General features: G+C 37.2%; 1 protein-coding gene across 5 annotated transcripts in view; it reads left to right on the plus strand.

Moving 5' to 3' along the window:
• ANKRD28 (ankyrin repeat domain 28) overlaps nt 1-21,076 on the plus strand; it is a 175,847-nt gene that overhangs the window by 12,759 nt on the left and 142,012 nt on the right. For 2 of the 5 annotated variants that reach the window (XM_036030611.1, XM_036030616.1), the window contains exon 2: nt 16,700-16,809. The exons of the other annotated variants lie outside the window; for them this stretch is intronic. The gene's annotated coding sequence lies outside the window, so the exon portion shown is untranslated. The remainder of the gene's footprint in view (nt 1-16,699; nt 16,810-21,076) is intronic. 5 annotated transcript variants of the gene reach the window in all.

Consider the following 21,076-nt stretch of genomic DNA (forward strand, 5'->3'; position numbering starts at 1 on the left):
TTGAGTGTCTAAGGAAAAGCTCCTCCTTCCTGCTGGGGCAGTAGAATAGAAAAGCATCTTTCTGTTGGAGATGAAAAGTATGTCTTTTCCTGTTTGGGTAATTGACTCTGAGTGATATGGCCTTAGAGCTTCCCCTCCACGCCCTCCCAACCACAATTTAATGAGGTTTCAGTTCACCAGTCTTCATATTCTTAGTTTCAATATTACCCTTTCAGGTTATAGCTCCATTTTTACCCATGGCTTTATTAGACAAGAGAAGCAAATGACCTAAAGAAAATGTTAGGTAAATTACAGTGGCTGTCTTACATGGACGTGGGAAACAATTATGATACCCTTAATTGAATGCCTGAAATGGTAGAGCATGTGTTTTAATTCTGGCTCATTAATTTATCACCTTTGTGACTTTGGACAAGTTATTTCACTCGGGTTTTGAGTTTCCTCACCTAGAAAAAGGAAGTGATAGTGTCTGTGACCAAGAGTTGTTGAATTAAATGAGGGCATGCAGAACTTCTGGCATGCAGTTGACACTTGATAAATGGTAGCTGCTAATGCATTGGAAAGGACTTTGGGTTGAGAGATCTGGGCAGCTCTGCTGCTGTCTTATGGTATGATGTTGACCAAAGAAACTAAAATCTGAGCCTGAGTTGTTGTGTTTTTTTACCATCTTTATTGAGTATAATTTACATACCACAAAATCTATCCACTATGCAATTCAGTGTTGTTGTTATTTTTAGTAAATTCAGAGAGGTGTACAACCATCACTGCCATCTAACTTTGGAACATTTTTATCACCTTGAAAAGAAGCCCCCTCCTTCTCATTAGCAGTCACTCTCGTGCCTCTTAACCATCCCATTCCCCTCCAACCTTTCCCTCAGCCTTTGGCAGCTAACTACTAATCTACTTCCTATCTTTAAGTATTTGCTTGTTCTGGACACTTGTAAATTGAATCATATAATATGTGGTCTTTTATGGCTAGCTTATATCCCTGTCTAAAATTTAGATGTGTTATTTTTATTTTTCATCTTTTTGCACTTTTCTCTCCCTACTCCCACACATGGTTATATTTTGGTATCTGGAGGGACACTACCTATTAACCAAGATTGTAATACTCAGATTGGGCAAAACCAGGTAAGCAGCACCCACTACAGACAACCTTAACAAGGCTTATTTCTGTTTGGGTATGCCATATGTTACAATATAACTTTTAAAATATGCTTCAGTGTAAAGCAGTAAATCAAATTGTTTGAGTTAAATTTCTCTGATTGGAATAGTGAAAACATTTTCTTTTCCATTGTCATATGTTAAGGCTATGTAATATTCAAAAAGAAAAGGAAGATTTTTTCATGTATCTTTTTATTATGAATCCCGGAGACAAGTCTGACTTATCCTGTAGGTGGTCTTCTCTCTGAACCACATTGAATCTAAAATGTGCTGAGTTTGTATGGCTTTCATTGGTTCTATATTCCTATGCACCCCTTACTGGGGACCTGGCCTGCAACCCTGGCATGTGCTCTGACTAGGAATTGAACTGGCAACCCTTTGCTTCACAGGCTGGCACTCAGTACACTGAGCTACGCCAGCCAGGGCTATTTCAGTACATTTAAAGAGCTGTGCACCTATCACCCCAATCTGGTTTTGGAACAATTCCATCACCCAGAAAGATACCTATTTTGGAAAACTGCAGTTCTCCTGTTTCTTTTTTATTCTCACACTACTACCACACTTACCACACTTGACACTATCTACCTGGAGATAGCATCAGACCACACATATTAAGAATTTAGTCCTACAAGACTGCCCTACTCCCTTCAGAAGCCAACCACAAGTACAGGTGCTTATGACTGGATATAAATCAGAGGCTACTGATTAATTTACTGGAGTGGCTTACGGACTCAGAGAAACACTTTATTTACCAGATTACTGGATTACACTCAGGAACAGGGGAAGAGGACAAGGTATATGGGGGTAAAGGGTGCACGAAGCTTCCATGCTCTCAGGGCACACCACTCTCCCAAATGTCTGTGTGTTCAACAACATGGAAGCTCTCTAAATCCCATCCGTTTTTAAGTTTTTGTTGAGGCTCCATTACACAGGCATGATGTATTAAATCATTAGCCATTGGTACTTGAACTGATCTCCAGTCCCTCTCCCCTCCCTTGGAGGTAGGGGTGGGGTGGGACTGAAACTTCCAACCCTCTAATCACCTGGTTGGTTCTCTTGGTAACCATTCTCCATCCTTAGGTGTTTTTCAAAAGTAACCTTATTAAATATAACAAGACACATTTATTCTCATCACAGGAAATTCCAAGGGTTTTAGGAACTCTGTGCCAGAAAGAAGAATGAAGACCAAATATGTATTTATAATTAAAAATCACAATGTTATACAATACCTCATACCTATTTTGCACTCACTCCTGGTTCCACCTTCTGTACCAGGTGACCACTGGTTACAGATTTGTCTATAGATTTACTTTTGCTGGATATTTCATATAAATGGACTCATGGTACAGGGGTCCCCAACCCTCCAGCAGTAGATGGTACAGATCCCTGGCCTGTTAGGAACAGGGTTAGGAACGGGGCCACGAGGGAAGCTCACTTGAGCTCCGCCTCTTGCCCCCGCCTACTACCCCACCCCCATCCATCTGTAGAAAAACGGGTCTCTGGCACTAAAAATGTTGGGGACCGCTGAAATAATATGCAGTATATTTTGGTCTGGCATCTTTCTTTAGCATATGTGTTTCTGAGGTTTGTTCATGTTGTAGCATATATTAATTTTTTATTGCCCTACCACATTTGGTTTATCCATTCACCAGTTTATGGAAATTTTAATTATTTCTCCTTTTTGGCCATTATAAACAGTGCTGCCATGAATATTAATATATAAATCTTTCTGTAAACGTGTTTTAATCTTTTTTTGGAAAGATTCATAGGAGTGAAATTGCTGGGTTGTATGGTAAGCTTATGTTTAATGTTTCAAGAACAGCCAAACTGTAATCCCTGTTGTATGTTGCTGGATTTGGCTTGCTGATGTTACCATTGTAAATGGGGTCCTTTCAATGAATTGCAAGGAAAGCCAGGAGACCTACATATGGGAGGATAAGGCGTAATGGTAAGATTTATTGTAGAAGCAAAGTCAAAGATCTGTCCTGGGTTCAGCTCCATCCCTCTGTGAAAGAAGTCAAACTTGTCTTCATCAAGCCCAGAACAAAGGCCAAGGTCCAGAGATTCTCTGCCATTGGTTCAGTCCATGTCAAAGCTTATTCCAAGCTTTGTCCCCATCCCTCTAGCTTAGTCTGTTTCTGGCTGTGCTTCTGCTGGCACTGTGCCCAGGCTTGCACTTCATTCGAGTCCACACAGCCTCTTGTGGGCCCCAGGTGGCTGATAGGCCCCTTGACTGAGAAAATGCACTATTTTGTTGAGGATTTTTATATCTCCATTTTTGTGGTGTCCCTGTCTGGCTTTGGTATGAGGTTAATGTTGACCTCAGAATGAATTGGAAACTGTTCTCTTTTCTGGAAGAGTTTGTGAAGTATCCGTATGATTTCTTTGAATGCTTCATAGAATTCAGCAGTGTAGTTGTGTGGGTCAGGTGTTTTCTTTGTGTTTAGCTTTAATTATTAATTCAGTTTCCTCACTTTTTATAGGTCTGTTGAGATTTCTGTTTCCTCCTGAGTTAGTTTCCATAATGTGAGTTTTTAAATTTAATTTTTCAAAATTATTAATTTAATTTAATTTTAAATTTAATTTTCAAAATCATTTTTTAATTTATTTTTTCAAAATTATTTTTAACATTAATTTTTTTCAGTTACAGTTTACATTTGATATTATTTTATTTTCTGTAAGGCTAGTGGTAATGTACCCCTTTTCATCCCTAATTTTGGTAATTTGTCTTCATTCTTTTTCCCCCTAATCAATCTAGCTAAAGGTTTGCTAATTTTGTTGGCCTTTTTTGTTGTTGTTGTTGAATTTTTCTTTATATTAATCTCTTTTCTGTGTTGATGTCCTCTCTAATATTTATAATTCTTCTGCTTGCTTTGGGTTTAGTTCCCCCCTCCTCGAATTTCTTAAGATGGAAACTTATTTATTTAAGGTCTTTCTTTTCTGGTATTGATGTATACAGCTGTTTCTCTTTTAGTACTGCCTTAATCCATATGCTGTAAGTTTTATTTTTGTTTTCATTTGGCTCAAAATATATTCAGAGTTTCTTTGTGATCCATGGGTTATTTAGAAGTGTCTTGTTTAACATTCAAACATTTGTAGATTTCCCAAATTTCTTTTTGTATTCTAATTTAGTTCCATTGTAGTTGAGGAATATTCTTTGTATCATTTCAGTTCTTTTAAATTTGAGATTTATTTTATGGCCTAGCATATGGTCTCTCCTGGAGAATATTCCATGCATGCTTGAGGAAAATGTGAATCGTGCTGTTGTTGGGTGGCGTCTTCTATACGTGTTTGTTAGGTCAGATTGGATAATAGTGTTGTTTAAATTCAATATTACTGATTTTCTGTTTACTTGTTCTGTACATTATTGATGGTGGGGTATTGAAGTCTCTTGCTGTTTAATTGCCTGTTTCTCCATTTCTTTAATTTTTTGCTTCCTCTATTTTGGGGCTGTTTTGTTAGGTGGACGTGTTTATGTTCATTATGTCTTCTGGTTAAGTGTATACTTTTATAAAATGTCCCTCTTGGCTGCATAACATTAATTTTTTTACTTAAACTCTATTTTGTCAGATATTAGTGTACAGGGTGGGGCCAAAGTATGTTTACAGTTGTGAGCACACAAAACACAGAGTTTATTCTTCTATTACTATTTATTATTGTATTATCTTCTATACGAAGAACTGTAAACCTGCTTTATTCCAGGTCTCTGATGGTTATTGTTTGCATGATGTATCTTTTTCCATACTTTCAAACTTTTTGTATCTTGGAATCTAGAGTGTATCTTACAACATATAGTTGGGTATTCCTTTGTTAATCTAGTCTAACAGTCTGTCTTTTTTAATGGAGTGTTTAATCCTTTCCTACCTAATGTTATTTTGAAATGCTTGGATTTGCATCTCCCACTTGCTCTTTGTTTTCTGTAATACCTGGTGTCTTTTTTTTTTTTTTTTTTTGATCCTCAGTTCTTTTTTCAACTTCTGTATTTTCTTTCTATAGATTTATTTTTTTTAATTATATTTTTCATTGTGCTATTGGGATTACAATATGTATCTGAAAATATCATAAACTACTTCAGATTAATACTAATAATGTTCCAGTATAGCTCCATTTCCTCCTCTCTTCTTTGTACTCTTATTGTCATATATATTATGTTCGCTTATGTAGCAAACCCAGCAATACAATGTTTTAATTATTGTTTTAAATACTGTATGTCTTTTTTTTTAATATATTTCATTGACTATGCTATTACAGTTGTCCCAATTTTCCCCTTTGCCCCCCTCCACCCAGTACTGCCATTCCCTCTAGCATCCCCTCCTTAGTTCATATCCATGGATCATGCATATAAGTTCTTTGGTTTCACATTTTCTATACTGTTCTTAACCTCCCCCTGTCTGTTTTGTACCCCAAATTTGTACTTCTTAATCCCTGTACCTTCTCCCCCATTCTTCACTTTCCCCTCCCAACTGATAACCCTCCAAATGATGTCCATGGCTATGATTCTGTTCCTGTTCTGCTTGTTTACTTAGTTTGTTATTTAGATTCAGTTGTTGATAGTTGTGAATTTATTGCCATTCTAGTGTTCATAATTTTGATCTTCTTTTTCTTATATAATTCCTTTTAGCATTTCATATAACAATGGCTTGGTGATAATGAACTCCTTTGGTTTTACCTTGTCTGGGAAGCACTTTATCTGCCCTTCCATTCTAAATGATAGCTTTGCTAGATGGAGTTATCTAGGTTGTAGGTCCTTGCTTTTTATGACTTTGAATACTACTTCCATTCCCTTCTAACCTGCAAAGTTTCTTTTGAGATATCAGCTGACAGTCATATGGGAACTCCTTTGTAGGTAACTGTCTCCTTTTCTCTTGTTGCTTTTAAGATTCTCTCTTTATCTTTAACCTTTGGCATATTGATTATAATGTGTTTTGGTGTGGTTCTCTTGGGTCCCATTTGTTTGGGACTCTCTGTTCTTCTTGGACTTGTATATCTATTTCCTTCACCAAATTAAAGCAGTTTTCTTTCATTACTTTTTTCAAATAAATTTTCAATTTCTTGCTCTTCCTTTTCTCCTTCTGGGATGCCTGTGATTCAGATGTTGATATGTTTAAAGATGTCCCAGAAGCTCTTTAGCCTATCCTCATTTTTTTGAATTGTTTTTTCTTCTTGCTATTCTGATTAAATGTTCCGAATCATTGGTTTGATTCTCTTCTTCATCCCCTCTACTGTTGGTTCCCTGTAGTTATTTCTTTATTTCATTTGGTGTAACCTTTATTTCTGCTTGGGTCTTTTTTATGCTGTTGAAGTACCCAGTGAGTTCCTAGAGCATCCTGATAACCAGTGTTTTGAACTCTGCATCTGATAGGTTGCTTGTCTTTGTTTCGTTTAGTTCTTTTTCTGGAATTTTGTTCTTTCATTTAGGCCATATTTGTCTCCTCATTTTCACAGCCTCCCCGTGTTTGTTTCTGTGTATTAGGCAGAGCAGCTTTGACTCCCTCTCTTAGAAAAGGCACCTGTAAATTGTGTGGAGCAGAACCTTAGGTAATCGCCATGGTGGGGCAACCCTTGTCATCACTCTGGCTGTGTGTAGGAGAAGGCTCGGAGAGGGGACACTGCCACTGCCTGGCCTCTGGAGTTTTGCCTGGGAGGAAGCTATCTCCCAGCACCAGCCCTCTTGCCATTCACTTCATTTTCTCCCTGTATGCCACTGGTGCCCTTCTAGCTGTTGGTCTGGTGCTGTCCCAGAGGGTATGGGTCTGCATGAGTCCTAAGTTGGTTGAAGGTTCTTTAAGAGGAATCCACAGTTTCTCCCACCACCCCAATCCCCACTGGTTTTTACAGCCAGAAGTTATGGGGACTTATCTTCCTGATGTTGGAACCCTGGGCAGAGTAGTCTTGTCTGGGCTTGGTATCCCTAGTTCCTGAGGTATCCCTCCCAGTTTTTACCCCCACTACATGGATGTGGGCCGCCCATTCCTGCTCCTCTCCATCCTTTTCCACGTGTTTCTGCCCCTCCCACCCATCTGGATGTATGTGGCTTCTTTAAATTCTTGGTTGTCAGACTTCAATACAGCTCGATTTTCTGACAATTCGGGGTGAAATTTGGTTTGTAGTCTAGTCTGTAATTTTTGCTGTAGTTGTACATTGAGAGCAGGTGTGTTTATCTATGCCTCCATCTTGACTGGATGTTTAAACAATGTATGTCTTTTAAAAGGAGAGAAAGAAGAAAAATATAGTCTTTTATATTAATCAACATATTTACCACTTCTGATACTTTATTTCTTCTTGTGGATTTGGGTTATAATAGGCATCATTCCCTTCCTCTAGTGCAGCTTCATTCTCTCCTCCCTTTTTTTGCTATTACTTTTATGTATATTACATCTTTATATATCCCTAACAGCTTATTTTAGGCAGTTACCTTTTAAATCAAGAAAAAACACAAAATATATTTATACTGTCTTATATTGTCATTTTCCCTTTACCTGTAATTACCTTTGCCAGTATTCCTTTTTTCATGTAGACTTCAGTTATCTGGTGTCACTTCTTTTTTTCATCCTGAAGAACTTTCTTTCATCTCTTGCTCCTGAAGAATACATGTTAGAGTTAGTGAGTCCCTTCCCATCTTCTCAGTTAGGGATCATATATACCTTATAATTATATGCATGGTAATAGTTGAGTGAGGATTGAGAAGGAATGATAGGAGATGAGACTGGGGCAAAGTATGTAGAGGCCAGTTCCTAGAGTATCTTGGGTTCTGTGTTGTGGAATTTGAACCTCATAGCTGTGGGGAGCAACCATTGGAAAATTTTATGCAGAGCTCTGGCATCATGTTTGAGCCCTGAGGAGAAGACTTTGAAAGACTAGATTCTAAATGCTGTTTTAGCAATGGCAGGCTCTAAGAAGAAGGTGAATCTGCCTTTTTCTCTGAAATTCCTTCTTTATGCTTTTGGGCAGTTAAAAGATGTTTATATCCAAGTAGCTACTCCCTTGCAGGCATAAAATAGCTACAGGGTTATACAGTTTGTCAAATGGAACCATGGAGCTGGCTGAAGTTTGTGAAGCAGCAGTTTGAGAATCACTGTCATTGGATGAACACATTGTTTACTGTTTGTGTATGTGGGAATTGGTGTGTATTGAAACTTAAAGAAACCTCTTTTTGCATCTGACCTTTAAAAAATGTTTTTCATTCTTAAAGGCTGGTCGTACATAAGCAGTGCCTTTCAGTAGTTTTGATATGACAGAAGTGTTTGATTATTTTATTTGGCACTCACAACTCCTTTTTTTAAACCATAGAAAGAATATATATAAGAAGTTTTGTTTTGCTTCCTAGAAAAAAATTGAAGAGCAGAGACCGTATTTACTCCAGGTTTTTGTCACCTACTAGTTTTTCACAGAAGTATAAAAATCAAAGGAAAAATGTCCCCTCCCCCAGTCTTGCCAGATTTTGTTGTAAACAATCCTTGTGATTGGCAACTTGTCAATGGATGTTTTTTCCTTTGCATAACTTACTGCAGGAGATGACCTTGTTTCTGTACCACTCTCATAATTTATTGGCTACTCTTGCCTTTAGGAGTGCAGGAGCTCTTCTTTTCATTATTCATAAAAAATCATCAAACTCTATCATATTCAAGAGTTTAACACAGTGTTTTCATTGAACTGATGGATGTTAGAATTGAAACTGTAGGGGGACTTACCTGTATAGTCTAGAACTTTAAAGTTTTCAGAGAGTAAGGGCCACATTTTTGCCCAGCACCAAACAGATAACATACAATTATGTCTCATGCTTTCTAAACACTAGAATACAAAATAACATTTTACCTACCACACTTGATACTTTGATAATATCTTTGTGAACCAGCGTTTTCCAAATGACTGAGTATAATGTTATAAAATCATACATAGGTAAAAGATACATTAAAAGTGCTCAAATTTCAGTGTGAAAAATTATGAAAAGTTCATTGATTTAGTTTCACATTGTAACCAATGTTTAAGAAATACCACTTGTGAAGTTTTGATGCAGTGTCAAAGAAGAATATCCACAATTTTTTGGAAAGACTTTTTATAATATGGCACCATTTTCTGTTGTGAGTTACAGATTTTCTTCATAGAGTTGAAGCAGGAAAACTTAACAGACTGAATGCAGAAGTGGCTGTTACTCTCTACTGTCTTCTGTTTAGCCAGACGTTACAGAGATTTATAGAAATTAAAATAGTGCCAGTCTTTTCACTAATTTTTATTTTTTAAAAAGATTTTATTTATTTATTTTTAAGAGATGGGAAGGGAGGGAGGAAAAGAGGGAAGAAGCATCAATGCAAGAGAAACATCAATTGGTTGCTTCTTGTACGCACCTTATCCAGGGACCAAACCTGCAACCCAGGCATGTGCCCTCACTGGGAATAGAACTGGTGACCTTTTGCTTTGTGGGATGACATCCAACCAGGTGAGCCAAACTGGTCCAGGCCTACTAATTTTTTAAAAAATATTTATTTTTATAAAGTCATTTATATTGGTATGTAACATTAAGTAAATTGGAATTATTTAAATAATTATTCAGTTTTAATTTTAAATATAATAAACAGCAAAATAAGTAGCCGCCATAAATAAAACTCTAAATTTAGGGCCCTCAGTAATTTAAAAGTGTGAAGGGGTTTTGAGACCAAAAATTTTTTTGAACAGATAGCTTTCTGAGATTGGTCCCTCAAATATTGTTGAAGCCAAGTTTGTGTCTCTTGAGTTAGGCTACCATAGGCTAGAATATTTAAATTCTTTGGGTTCTTATTGAAATGCTGGCTTTTTATTTCAACCCAAGTGTATTTTTAATGTGTAAGATATATAGCAGAATTTATGATGGTTAATTTTGACTCCATATGGCTAAAACATGAGTGGAGAATTATATCTGGAAAAATGACAAAAAGAATTGCAGGAAATAGTAGAAAAATATTTTCTAGAAGTTACAGTAGGCAAATGATCATGGAAAAAAGGATCTTATGAAAAGGCATTATTTTATGAGAGTCTTAGAGAAATAAGATGGGGTTTAGCAAACATCATAAATGTAAGAGATTGCATACCCATTAAAGGGGTATTTTATTATAGGAGCATGTTAATTATTGACACACATTATAGCTTTATCTAACCATAAAGAAATCATAGGTTTTCTGTTTCTATAAACACTGAAATTAAAGCTGTAGGTTTGAGTGAATTGTTGATTGGTTACTATGGAAGTATTTCAGGCAAAATCTAGGAGAACTTTGCTAAAAGTGATTTAGAGGGAAAGAGACTTTCCACAGATGTTTTCTTATCTATATAAAATTAATCAGGAGTATCTTGATTTAGAGTCCTGGTCTTGATTAACCCTTTGTAAAGGGTAAGTTTGGCTTGTATTTAGGGCTTTGAGAAATACCTGTGAAGTCAAAGAATGAGTGCTGTGTGGTGTAAGAAGTTGTGGAAGATCCAGAAGAAAGCAGTGAGGAAGATTTGTCAGGGGTTGAGTTAAAAACTTAAAGGCAGTGATTTTCTCCTCTAGATATTAATATTTTTGTTTGCTGATTTTGTAAATATAATTTTTATGTGTATTACTTTAATCCATGGGAACTTTGTAGTTACTTTTTCCTATTTTTTGAGATCTTCCTGTCATGCTATGAATTTCCCTCTTAGGATTGCTTTCCCAGTGTCCCACAGGTTTTGGATTGTTGTGTCCTCATTTTCATTTGTTTCAAAGAACCTTTTGATTTCTTAATTGATTTCATTGTTTAATAACATGCTATTTAGCTTCCATGATTTTTTGTGATTTTTCAGTGTTCTTGTGATTGATGTTTACTTTCATAGCATTGTGGTCAGAGAAGATACTTGATATGATTTGAGTCGTCTTAAATTTATTGAGACTTGTTTTATGTCCTAACAGGTGGTTTATCCTAGAAAATGTTCCATATTCACTTAAAAAGTATGTATATTCTGCTGCTTTGGGGCGAAATGCTCTGAGGATAACAATTTAAAACCATTTGATCTATTGTGTCATTTAAGGCTGCTGTTTCCTTGTTGATTTTCTCTTTGGAATATTTATCCATTGAAGTCAGTGGGGTGTTAAAACCCCTGACTACGACTGTATTTCTGCTGATCTCTCACTTTATGCCCGTCAAGACTGGCTTCACATATTTAGGTTCTCCTATGTTGGGTGAGTAAATATTTACTAGGTTTATATCCTCTTGTTGGATAGTTCCCTTTATCATTATGTAGTGTCCTCCTTGGTCTCTTACTATAGCCTTGGTTTTAAGGTCTATTTTGTCAGGACAAAAAATTATGGCCCAAGTGAAAGAACAGATCAAAGCTCCAGAAAAATACAACTAAGCGATGAAGAGATAGCCAACTTATCAGATGCAGAGTTCAGAACACTGGTAGTCAGGATGCTCACAGACACGGTTGAGTATGGTCGCAAAATAAAGGAAGAAGTAAAGGCTGTGAAAAGTGAAATAAAGGAAAATGTACAGGGAACCAACAGTGAAGGGAAGGAGACTAGGACTCACATCAATGGGTTGGAGCAGAAGGAAGAAATAAACATTCAGTCAGAACAGAATGAAGAAACAATAATTCAAAAAAAATGAGGAGAGACTGAAGAACCTCCCGGAGAACTTTAAATGTTCCAACAGCTAATCATAGGAGTGCCAGAAGGTGAAGAGAAAGAGCAAGAAATTGAAAACTTATTTGAACAAATAATGAAGGACAACTTCCCCAACTTGGCAAAGGAAATAGACTTCCAGGAAGTCCAGGAAGCTCAGAGCCCCCCAAAAATGTGGGCCAAGGAAGCACACACCAAGGCACATCATAATTACATTACTCAAGATTGAAGATAAGGAGAGAATCTTAAAAGCAACAAGAGAAAAGGAGACAGTTACCTACAAAGGAATTCCCATAAAACTGGCAGCTGATATCTCAAAAGAAACTTTGCAGGTTAGAGGGGAATGGAAGAAGTATTCAAAGTCTTGAAAAGCAAGGACCTACAACCTAGATAACTCCATCTAGCAAAGCTATCATTTAGAATGGAAGGGCAGATAAAGTGCTTCTCAGATAAGGTCAAGTTAAGGGAGTTATCATCACCAAGCCCTTATTCTATGAAATGTTAAAGGGACTTAATCTAAGAAAAAGAAGATAAAAAATATGAACAGTAAAATGTGTAAAATGACAACGAACTCAACAACTGTCAATAACCAAACCTGAAAAAACAAGAACGAACTAAGCAAACCTCTAGAACAGGAACAGATTCACAGAAATAGAGATCTCATGGAGGGTTATCAGTGGGGAGCTGTGGGGAGTGCAGGAGAAAAGATACAGGGAATAAGAAGCATAAATGGTAGGCTCAAAATGGACAGGGAGGTTAAGAATAGTATGGGAAATAGAGAAGCCAAAGAATTTATATGTATGACCCATGGACATGAACTAAGGTGGGGGAATGATGGTGGGAGGGTGAGTACAGGGTGGAGGGCAATAAAGGGGAAGAAAAAAATGGGACAACTATAATAGAATGAAAAGGTCTATTTTGTCAGATATAAGTATTGCTATCCTAGCTTTTTTTTCCCATTTCATTTGTATGAAATATCTTTTTCCATCCCTTTACTTTTAGTCTGTGTGTATCTTTCAATCTCAGGTGGGTCTTGTTTTCTTACCCATTTAACTGTGCTGTGTCTTTTAGTTGGAGCATTTAGCCATTTAAGGTAATTATTGATAAATACATATGTAGTGCCATTTTATTGTCAGACTGTTTTCCTCTGTTGTTTTTTCTCCTTTCTTCTTTTCCTCCTCCTCCTTTCTTCCTCTTCTTTCTTCTTCCTCCTCTTCCTCCTCCTCCCTTTAATGTTTGTTGCAGTCCAGGTTTGGTGTTAACAAACTCCTTTAGCTTTCTCTTGTCTGGGAAGCTCCTTATTGCTCCTGTACTTTAAATGATAGCTTTGCTGGGTAAAGTAGCCTTGGTTGTAGATCCTTGCTTTCATCACTTTGAATATTTCACAACAGTACTCCCTTCTGGCCTGAAATGTTTCTGTTGAGTAATCAGATGCCTGTCTAATTGGTGCTCCCTTATATGTTACTACCTGCTTTTCTCTTGCGGTTTTTAGTATTCCCTCCTTGTCTTTAAGCCTATTTATTTTAATCATGATGTATCTCGGTGTAGGCCTCTTTGGGTCCAACTTGTTTGGACTCTCTGAGCTTCCTGGACCTGTGTAACTTTTTCCTTCACCAGATTAGGGAAGTTTTCAGTCATTATTTCTTCAAATAGGTTTTCGATCCCTTGCTGGCTCCCTTCGTTTTCTGGTATCCCCGTAATGCAGATGTCGTTATGCTTCATGTTGTCTAAAATGTTTCTCAAGCCATCTTCATATTTTTAAGAAGTTCTTTCTTTTTTTGCTGCTCTGCCAGGGTGTTTTTTCCACCTTATCTTTCAGAGGCACTGATTTGATCCTCTGCTTCATCTAACCTACAGCTTATTCCTTCCAGTGTATTATCTATTTCAGATACTGCATTCTTTATTTCAGACTGGTCATTTTATTGTTTCTATATCTTTTTTCATGCTGTTCAGTATCCTTATAATCATTATTCTAAACTCTCTCTCTGATAAATTGCTTGCCTTCATTGCATTTAGTTCTTCTTTTGAGAACTCTGTTCTTTCATTTGGGGTCTGTTTCTTTCTCTTCTTGTTTTGGCTGCTGCTTTGTTGTTTTTTTGTTTTATTTTTGTTTTGCCTTAGTTCTTAAACTAATCACTTATATAGCCTTAAGCTGCACCTAGCAGCCCAGCTTTAGCTCCACCAGATGGGGAGAGTAAGTCCTGAGAACGGGGCTATTACTTCCCCTCAAGTTGATGTCACTTGGAGAGGAGTGCTCTGCCTGAGAAAGATGCCCTCTACAGTATGGGGAATGACTGACTATAAGGATACTGGCAGCTGTTCCTTCGGTCCTCTTCCCAGAAACACCAGCCCCAGACTTCCCTCAAGTGTATTTAGTCCACTCTGCCCTCTCAGTGTCAGAGCCCAGGGTTAGTTGCTGCAAACGAAGTTTTGTGCATTGCCTTGTAAGAGGCTCTCTGTGTCTCTAGCCAGTTTCTCCCTGGCAGACAGAAACCCCATTGGTTTTCACAGCTGGATGTTATCTGGGTTCCTTTCTTGGTTCTGGTGCTGTAGGCTGGGGAGCCCAGCTTGGGGTTTAGACCCCACACTTCTCAGGGGGATCCCTCCCGGCTGCTAAAATATCCCCTCCAAAACTTAGGCTGCTAGTCCTGGGAACCCAACCAGTCCTCTCATGCCTCCTCTGTACTCCTTACCAGTCTCATTGTGGTGAAGTGGTTTCTTCTTTCTGTCCTTGCTTATAAGACTTCTCCAGCTAGTGTTCAGTTGGTCATTCAGGATGATTTCTCTATGACTTAGTTATAATTCCAGATGGTTTGTTCTTATAATAGCCAACCTATTGAGTATGAAGTGGTTTGTTGTATTTTTTATTTGCATTTTTTTCATGGGCTTAATGTCATTTGCTTATCTCCATAGAAATGTTTAAGTCCTTTGTCCATTTTTAAATCAGGTTTCTTTTGTTTTTGTTTTTGAGTTGTATGAGTTCTTTTTGTATCCTGGATATAAATCTTATCAGATATATGATTTGCAAATATTTTCTCACATTCTATAGGTTGCTTTTTCACTCCATTGGTAGTGTCCTTTCATGCAGAAAAGCCTTTTTTTTTTTTTGGTTGAACCTTTGTATTAGTTCTTTTTTTTAAGTATATTTTATTGATTATGCTATTACAGTTGTCCCATTTTTTTCTCTGCTTTATTCCCCTCCATCCTGTACCTCCCCTCTCACCAGCATTCACCCTCCCCCTTAGTTCATGTCCATGGGTCATACATATATGTTCTTTGGCTTCTCCATTTCCTATACTATTCTTAGCCTCTCCCTGTCTATTTTATACCTACCATTTATACTTATTCCCTGCACCTTTTCCCTCGTTCTCTCCCTTCCCCCTCCCCACTGATAATCTTCCATGTATAATTTTTGTATTCTACACCTTTGTTGGATTTATTCTAGTATTTTTTTGGTATGAGTGGAATCTTTAGTGTTTTCTACATGTAAGATTATTTTCCTTGTGAACAAAGATAATTTTACTTCCCTTCTGGTTCAGATGCCCTTTATTTTTCTCATTTGTTAGTTGTAACTGATGGAGAGATTAAATGGAAAATGGTATTAGATGATTTAGAAATTTGTTTATCCAGAGATTTACTATGGAAAGTATATCCTGGAAGTTGTTCATGTTGTTCTATAGAAAGCTCTGGGTTTATTATTTACAAAATGGTAAAGATAGTATACATTTCAAAGAAAATTTAACTCAGTTTCTACATTTGTAGCAGGGTTTTTTTGTTTTTGTTTTTGTTTTGCTACCTCAAAGAAAGCCTAATCACAGATGCAGTTTTCTTCCAGTCCTTGACATTTTGCATGCCTTTTATGTTTTATGCTTGCATCCAAAAGTAATTGTTAGCATTTAATTACTCCTTGGAGATTTTGTTTCTGTTGTTAAAGGTATTTGTATAAGAGATGCCTACAACAGACATACAGAGATAAAATGTGAAGTAATTAAAAAGAGATGTTGCATTGGAAATTAACTTTAATCATCTAGGTCAACTCTTAGATGACAGAACTGAGGCCTGGAGAGGACATTAACTTGTATAAGATTATACTGTTATTAGTAAGAGCCAGGACTAAACCCTTTGGTGATTTTTTTCTCATTCTTTCTATCTTAATCATTGATTCCTGCAGCAGCCTTTTAACTGTATTTCTGGACTTTAGATTAACCCTTTCTTTATTCCTTTGCTACTGAATCCAAATCATAATACTTGTAAAATATAAGTAATCATTAGCCATATCCGTGTGTCAATTTAAAAAAATTATTAACCATTATATTCAGGATAATATTAGTATTAAGTAGAGCTAAGTCCATTACTTGTGTTGTCTGATTTAATTATTCGAACACTCCTTTGCTGTTAATTATTCCACTTTATAGATGAGGAAGATGACACCAGCATCTCAACCCAGAACCATCTGATTTCAGAGCTTATATTTTTAAGCATCGTATTATGCTGCTTACTACATAGGGCATTCAAGATCCCTTCCGTTGTTGTTTTTACCCACTCCTCTGGTATTCATTTGACATTTTTAACTATAAATTCCTTGAGGACAGAGATCATGTCTCAGACCAAGCAGTTGTCTTATACATAGCATAGGTCCTTGGTAAATGTTGAATAAACCTTAAGCAGCAAATGAATAGCATAGGACACTGAGAATAGCTCTGTGTGGGAAGACAAATATTACATCTGAAGGAAAAGATTCCTGTGATGGTCCATGTTCATCAGAGCTCAGTCTTTGGGTTTAAGCAAAATAATGAGATTTAACAGAATGAAAATAAAGTCCAGAGATGAACAAGAATAGCAATTATTTGTTCTTGGCTTAAATGAATTATATTTTTGGGTTGTAGAAACTTGAAAATGAATTCTCTAAATAACTTTTTATGTTTTCAGGCCTTGTGGAGTTAAGGAGAGAGGTGCCTGAAGACTAGAGACAGGGAAAGGTTACTCCACTTTTCAGAAAGGGGAAGAAGGAAGATTATAGAGCTGGATGTGGCTCTCAGGTGAGATTCTAGAATAAATTACTTAAAGAGTTATTTGTTTCTAGGGGAAGTGAAGCACTAATCATGAAGAGTTAGTTTGTATTGGTGGTACGAGAAAAGGAATCTGATGAATTGCATATCAGGCCTCAAAGGCTTCTGTCACTTCGCTTCAACTCATGTTTAATTGATTAAAGCCAATTATATGACCCACCCCCAACTTAGGTGTTGGGTGAGTAGAGAAGTGTAATCGTGTTGTGAACTTGGAAGGAGGAGAACCACAAATATCACTGAACATCAGTTCAAGACTTTGGATGACAGATTAAGGAACTAAGATGATTGATATTGATAGGCTGATATGATCAGATGAGAGTCAGACAAAGGGAGATTGAATAGGGAGAAATGTAAGATCCTGTTCTTTTAAAAAACTAATTCTAGAGGCATATCATTGATGGAAGAGGGTGTTGTGCATCTTGCTGGCATATCAGCACATGTGACAAAAAGTAGTATAGTGATTGGTGCAAGGGAAATGACAAGGAGGCCTGAATTCTGACTATTCCACATCTGAATTACCACATTTCTGGCAATAAGTGCATGTTATATTGGAAAATTAAGGCAAATAGGAATGTGTAACTTGGAAAATTAACCTGAGTAGGGGAATGGGAGGCATCATGATTGCCTCAAATATTTGGAGGCCTGCCATGGGGAAGCAGGAATAGACTTTTATCATGCCAAATTAAGAACTAATGGGTGAAAACTAGGGGAAGTGATTTCAGCTTGATATCAGGAAGAACTTTTCTAGTTTAGAGGTAACATAAAAGACTTCTTCCTGTAGATAATGAAGTGTCGATTTGAGTCCTCTGAAATTCTGTAATTCTATATGATAGAAGAATGCCTGTTCTATGCCAGGAACTTTCATAAATACTTAATACAAAGAGTGTGTGAACATTGTTATTTTTAACTTTGCTGGTGAAAACAGTGAAATTTAGTGAGTTAATGACCTAATAAAACATTTCTTTATGCCTGTTATGTACTAGAATTATACTAGGAAATTTATGTGATTTTTTTCCTAAATCTTACTTTAGTCTAATTTTTTTAGGTGAGGAAACTAATTCAGATTATAACTTGCCCAAGGTTTATTACCAGCTGATTAAAGTTTTTAATCTAGATGTCTTTGATTCCCAAAACTGCTTTTTTAAAAAAATTGTCCCACAATAGTAGTTATGTTGTTTGGCTTACCTACCATGTTTGTATCTTATGGAACTAGTACTTTCTTACTTTTGGGTTCTTTCCTCCATCTAGTGGTTGCTTACCACGTGGTTTGAATAGGACTGACTAGAGTCCTTCACTACTTGGTCATCGCCCTCCGTCTCCTTTCACAGAGGCCAATCAGAATTCCCTGGGAGTTTTTAACTGAAACCAGAGAATAGAATCATTTCTCTGTGGTGTAGTAAGATAGAGTGCTTGAGACCTGTTCGTGTTCATGTTTGCCAGTTTTGGAGGACGCTGGTCGGCATTGAGAGAGAATGATGCCCGCTGCCTAACAAGAAAGTGTCTTGGCTGTTTGAATGCCTGGTTCCAGTTATTCCTGATGCTCATCTGCATTCCTTCCCTTGCCATGATTTAGTTATTCCACCCTTTTCCTATGTGAGACATCCCCAATAGCTTTCCAAACATTCCTCCTTTTGCAGAAGCACAAAGTATTGGGCCTTGAATAGTACTGGTCACTTTGGACAGATGAGATGTGGCTGTGCGGGCTGTGTCCTGGTCAAACCAACTGACAGGAGAAGTGAACCATTGAAGAAGATGGCTAGCTAGTGACTTTTGAGGGTGCAGTTTTTGTGTTACATGTATTTGTACTGGGGGAAGTTGGGATTGTCAACTCTGGTGATTTTCAGAGTTCATATTTCAAAAGCTGCCATATCCATTCTACCAAATGAAGCCTGTGGTTCATACCAATATCTTATGACAAAGGCAGAGCTCTTCTGGTTAATTAGTGCTTGGAGAACTGGCCTGTTCTTCATATCCCTTTTCTGCCCCCGTGGTTATTTCCTGAGGAATCTTGATGTGATCTAGAAAGATTTTTTCCCTCTAATCTACTAAATTCTGCTCTTCTGTCTTGATCTTTAAAGACAAAGGACCCAGCAGCTACTCTGGGACAGTTGGAGGGAAGGAGGAGAAGGATGGGGAAGGGGTTTATGTTTATTAAGTACTTCAGGAGTACTTAGTGCTTTATATGAATTTTTGAGGTGAGTGGCATTATTGTACAGAGGGATTAAGTGACTTTACCAAGGTAACAGAGCTAACCCTAGATCTTTTCTAACTCTAAAGCATAACCATTTCATGTTACCAGAGAGTGACTGATGACCTGTTTGGTAGTTCATAACTCAAAAATCACAGTTAGTTGTATCTGACTTCATCAAATAAAAGATAAATGTTAGGAGCAGAAACAAAAGACAAAAAATGGGCTAAAGGACTAAAAAGAAACAGAAATTATAATGGGTCAATATGAGGTCTGTCCAGAAAAAGTGTAGCCAATGTTAATTTAATGATAATAGTTTGCGTGGCATCTGTGTAACCTGGTAGCCTAGGAGGATGGACTGTAATAAACAATGACAACTTCACTGTTCTAGTCAGTGGGGGTGGTAGACACCATTGAGTCGTGGCAGTCACATTCATAATGACTAAGTAGAGCAATGAATATGCATCAGATTTTGCATTAAACTTGGAATGTTCCTCCATGGAAACTGTGCAGATAATGCAGAAGGTTTTTGGGGACGATGCAATGAGTGCAGCTCAAATTAAAATATGGCACAGATGCCTCAAAGATAGTCAAGAATCTGTTGAAAATGATTCATGTTCTGGGAGGCCTGCAACAAGCAGAACACTTGAGAATGTTGAATGTGTGCCAGCTACAGTCAACAAAGATCCTGCAAGAACTGGAAGCTGGTACAGGGATTCCAGAAACTACTCTGTCGAAACTAGTATCGTCTCTGCTACCAGAGCAGAAGGAACATCATGCTGCAGTTTTTAATGGCTTGATTCAAACTGCTGTCAATGAGCCACATCCTCAAGAAGATCGTAACCAGAGAGGAATCATGGGTCTGTGGTTACAATCCAGAAAAAAAGTCCCAGTCATATCTTGTATCTTCAATAAATGTCTCTATTTTGCATATTACATGGCTGGATACTTTCTGGACAGGTCTCATATTAATCACCAATTGAACTATATTCAGTGATACCAATACCCAGAGAGTGTTGTATCAACCAGATAGCCCAGATTATAATACCTACATTTTTGCCTCTAAACAATGAATGATTCTGAAAGATAATATTTTTCTTTACCTTGGAGTTACTGAGAAACTATTTTTCCTTTTACCAAATGTAATGAAAAGATGTGTGTGGAGTTTCTGAAGGACAGACTGAAAAGAAACTGCATAAGCACAAGTAGAACAGAGGGTAAAGTGGGTACATTTTTTTCCCCTTCCTTTCTTTTATATTCCTTTTTTTAAAAGTGGAGTCGCTCTTAGGCAGTTTATGTTGATAAGCAGACAACCCTGAAAGAAACTAGTATTCCATTTCAAAAGTTGTGTTACCTCAGTATTTAAACAAAAAAATTACACAGACAAATGACTGCCAGAGCTTAGCATATTTTTGGGAATTGACTAAGGGCAGTGCTTTCCAGATGGTGTTTCTCAGGGTCCTAAGGTCTTACTGCAGTGTTTGTGAAAGGAAGCACAGTGGTCACCTGGTGAACTTCTGGGCCTGCATTCCCTCCTTCATTGAGAGCTGGGTCTGTTTGGGTTGTCATTTGTCTGTAAGTTATCGTGAATATATATGTGTGCACACATAAGATGGAATCATCTGAAATACTAGCTTTGATGAAAGGATACTCTTAGATTTAAATTATACGTATGAGGACATTGTTTTTTGGTAGGGTTGACTCTTTAGTTGTTCATACATCTTCTTTTGGAATGTGCAGTGTTTTTGCCTATAATTCTGTTTGGATCCAGAGTTAATGACTGACTATTGAGGTCAATGTCTGTAGAATATTTTTTCTGGTGATGGTTAGAGATGATAAATTTTAGACTTTGTAAGCTGCCAGTTTATATGATACGCAATAGTGAAAGTGACAAGTTTTGGTTCAAGTTGACAAGCATGTGTCCTTGGTATATTGTGTAAGTAATTCAGACATACAGTACTATGAGTTAGAGTTTCTGGATAGAAGTTCCCAGGCTTTGATTTTTACTAAATAATTTTGTATAAATGTAGCCTACGTTCACTAACTAGA

This window comes from Phyllostomus discolor, chromosome 7 (genome assembly GCF_004126475.2).
Source record: "Phyllostomus discolor isolate MPI-MPIP mPhyDis1 chromosome 7, mPhyDis1.pri.v3, whole genome shotgun sequence".
Classification (NCBI taxonomy): domain Eukaryota; kingdom Metazoa; phylum Chordata; class Mammalia; order Chiroptera; family Phyllostomidae; genus Phyllostomus; species Phyllostomus discolor.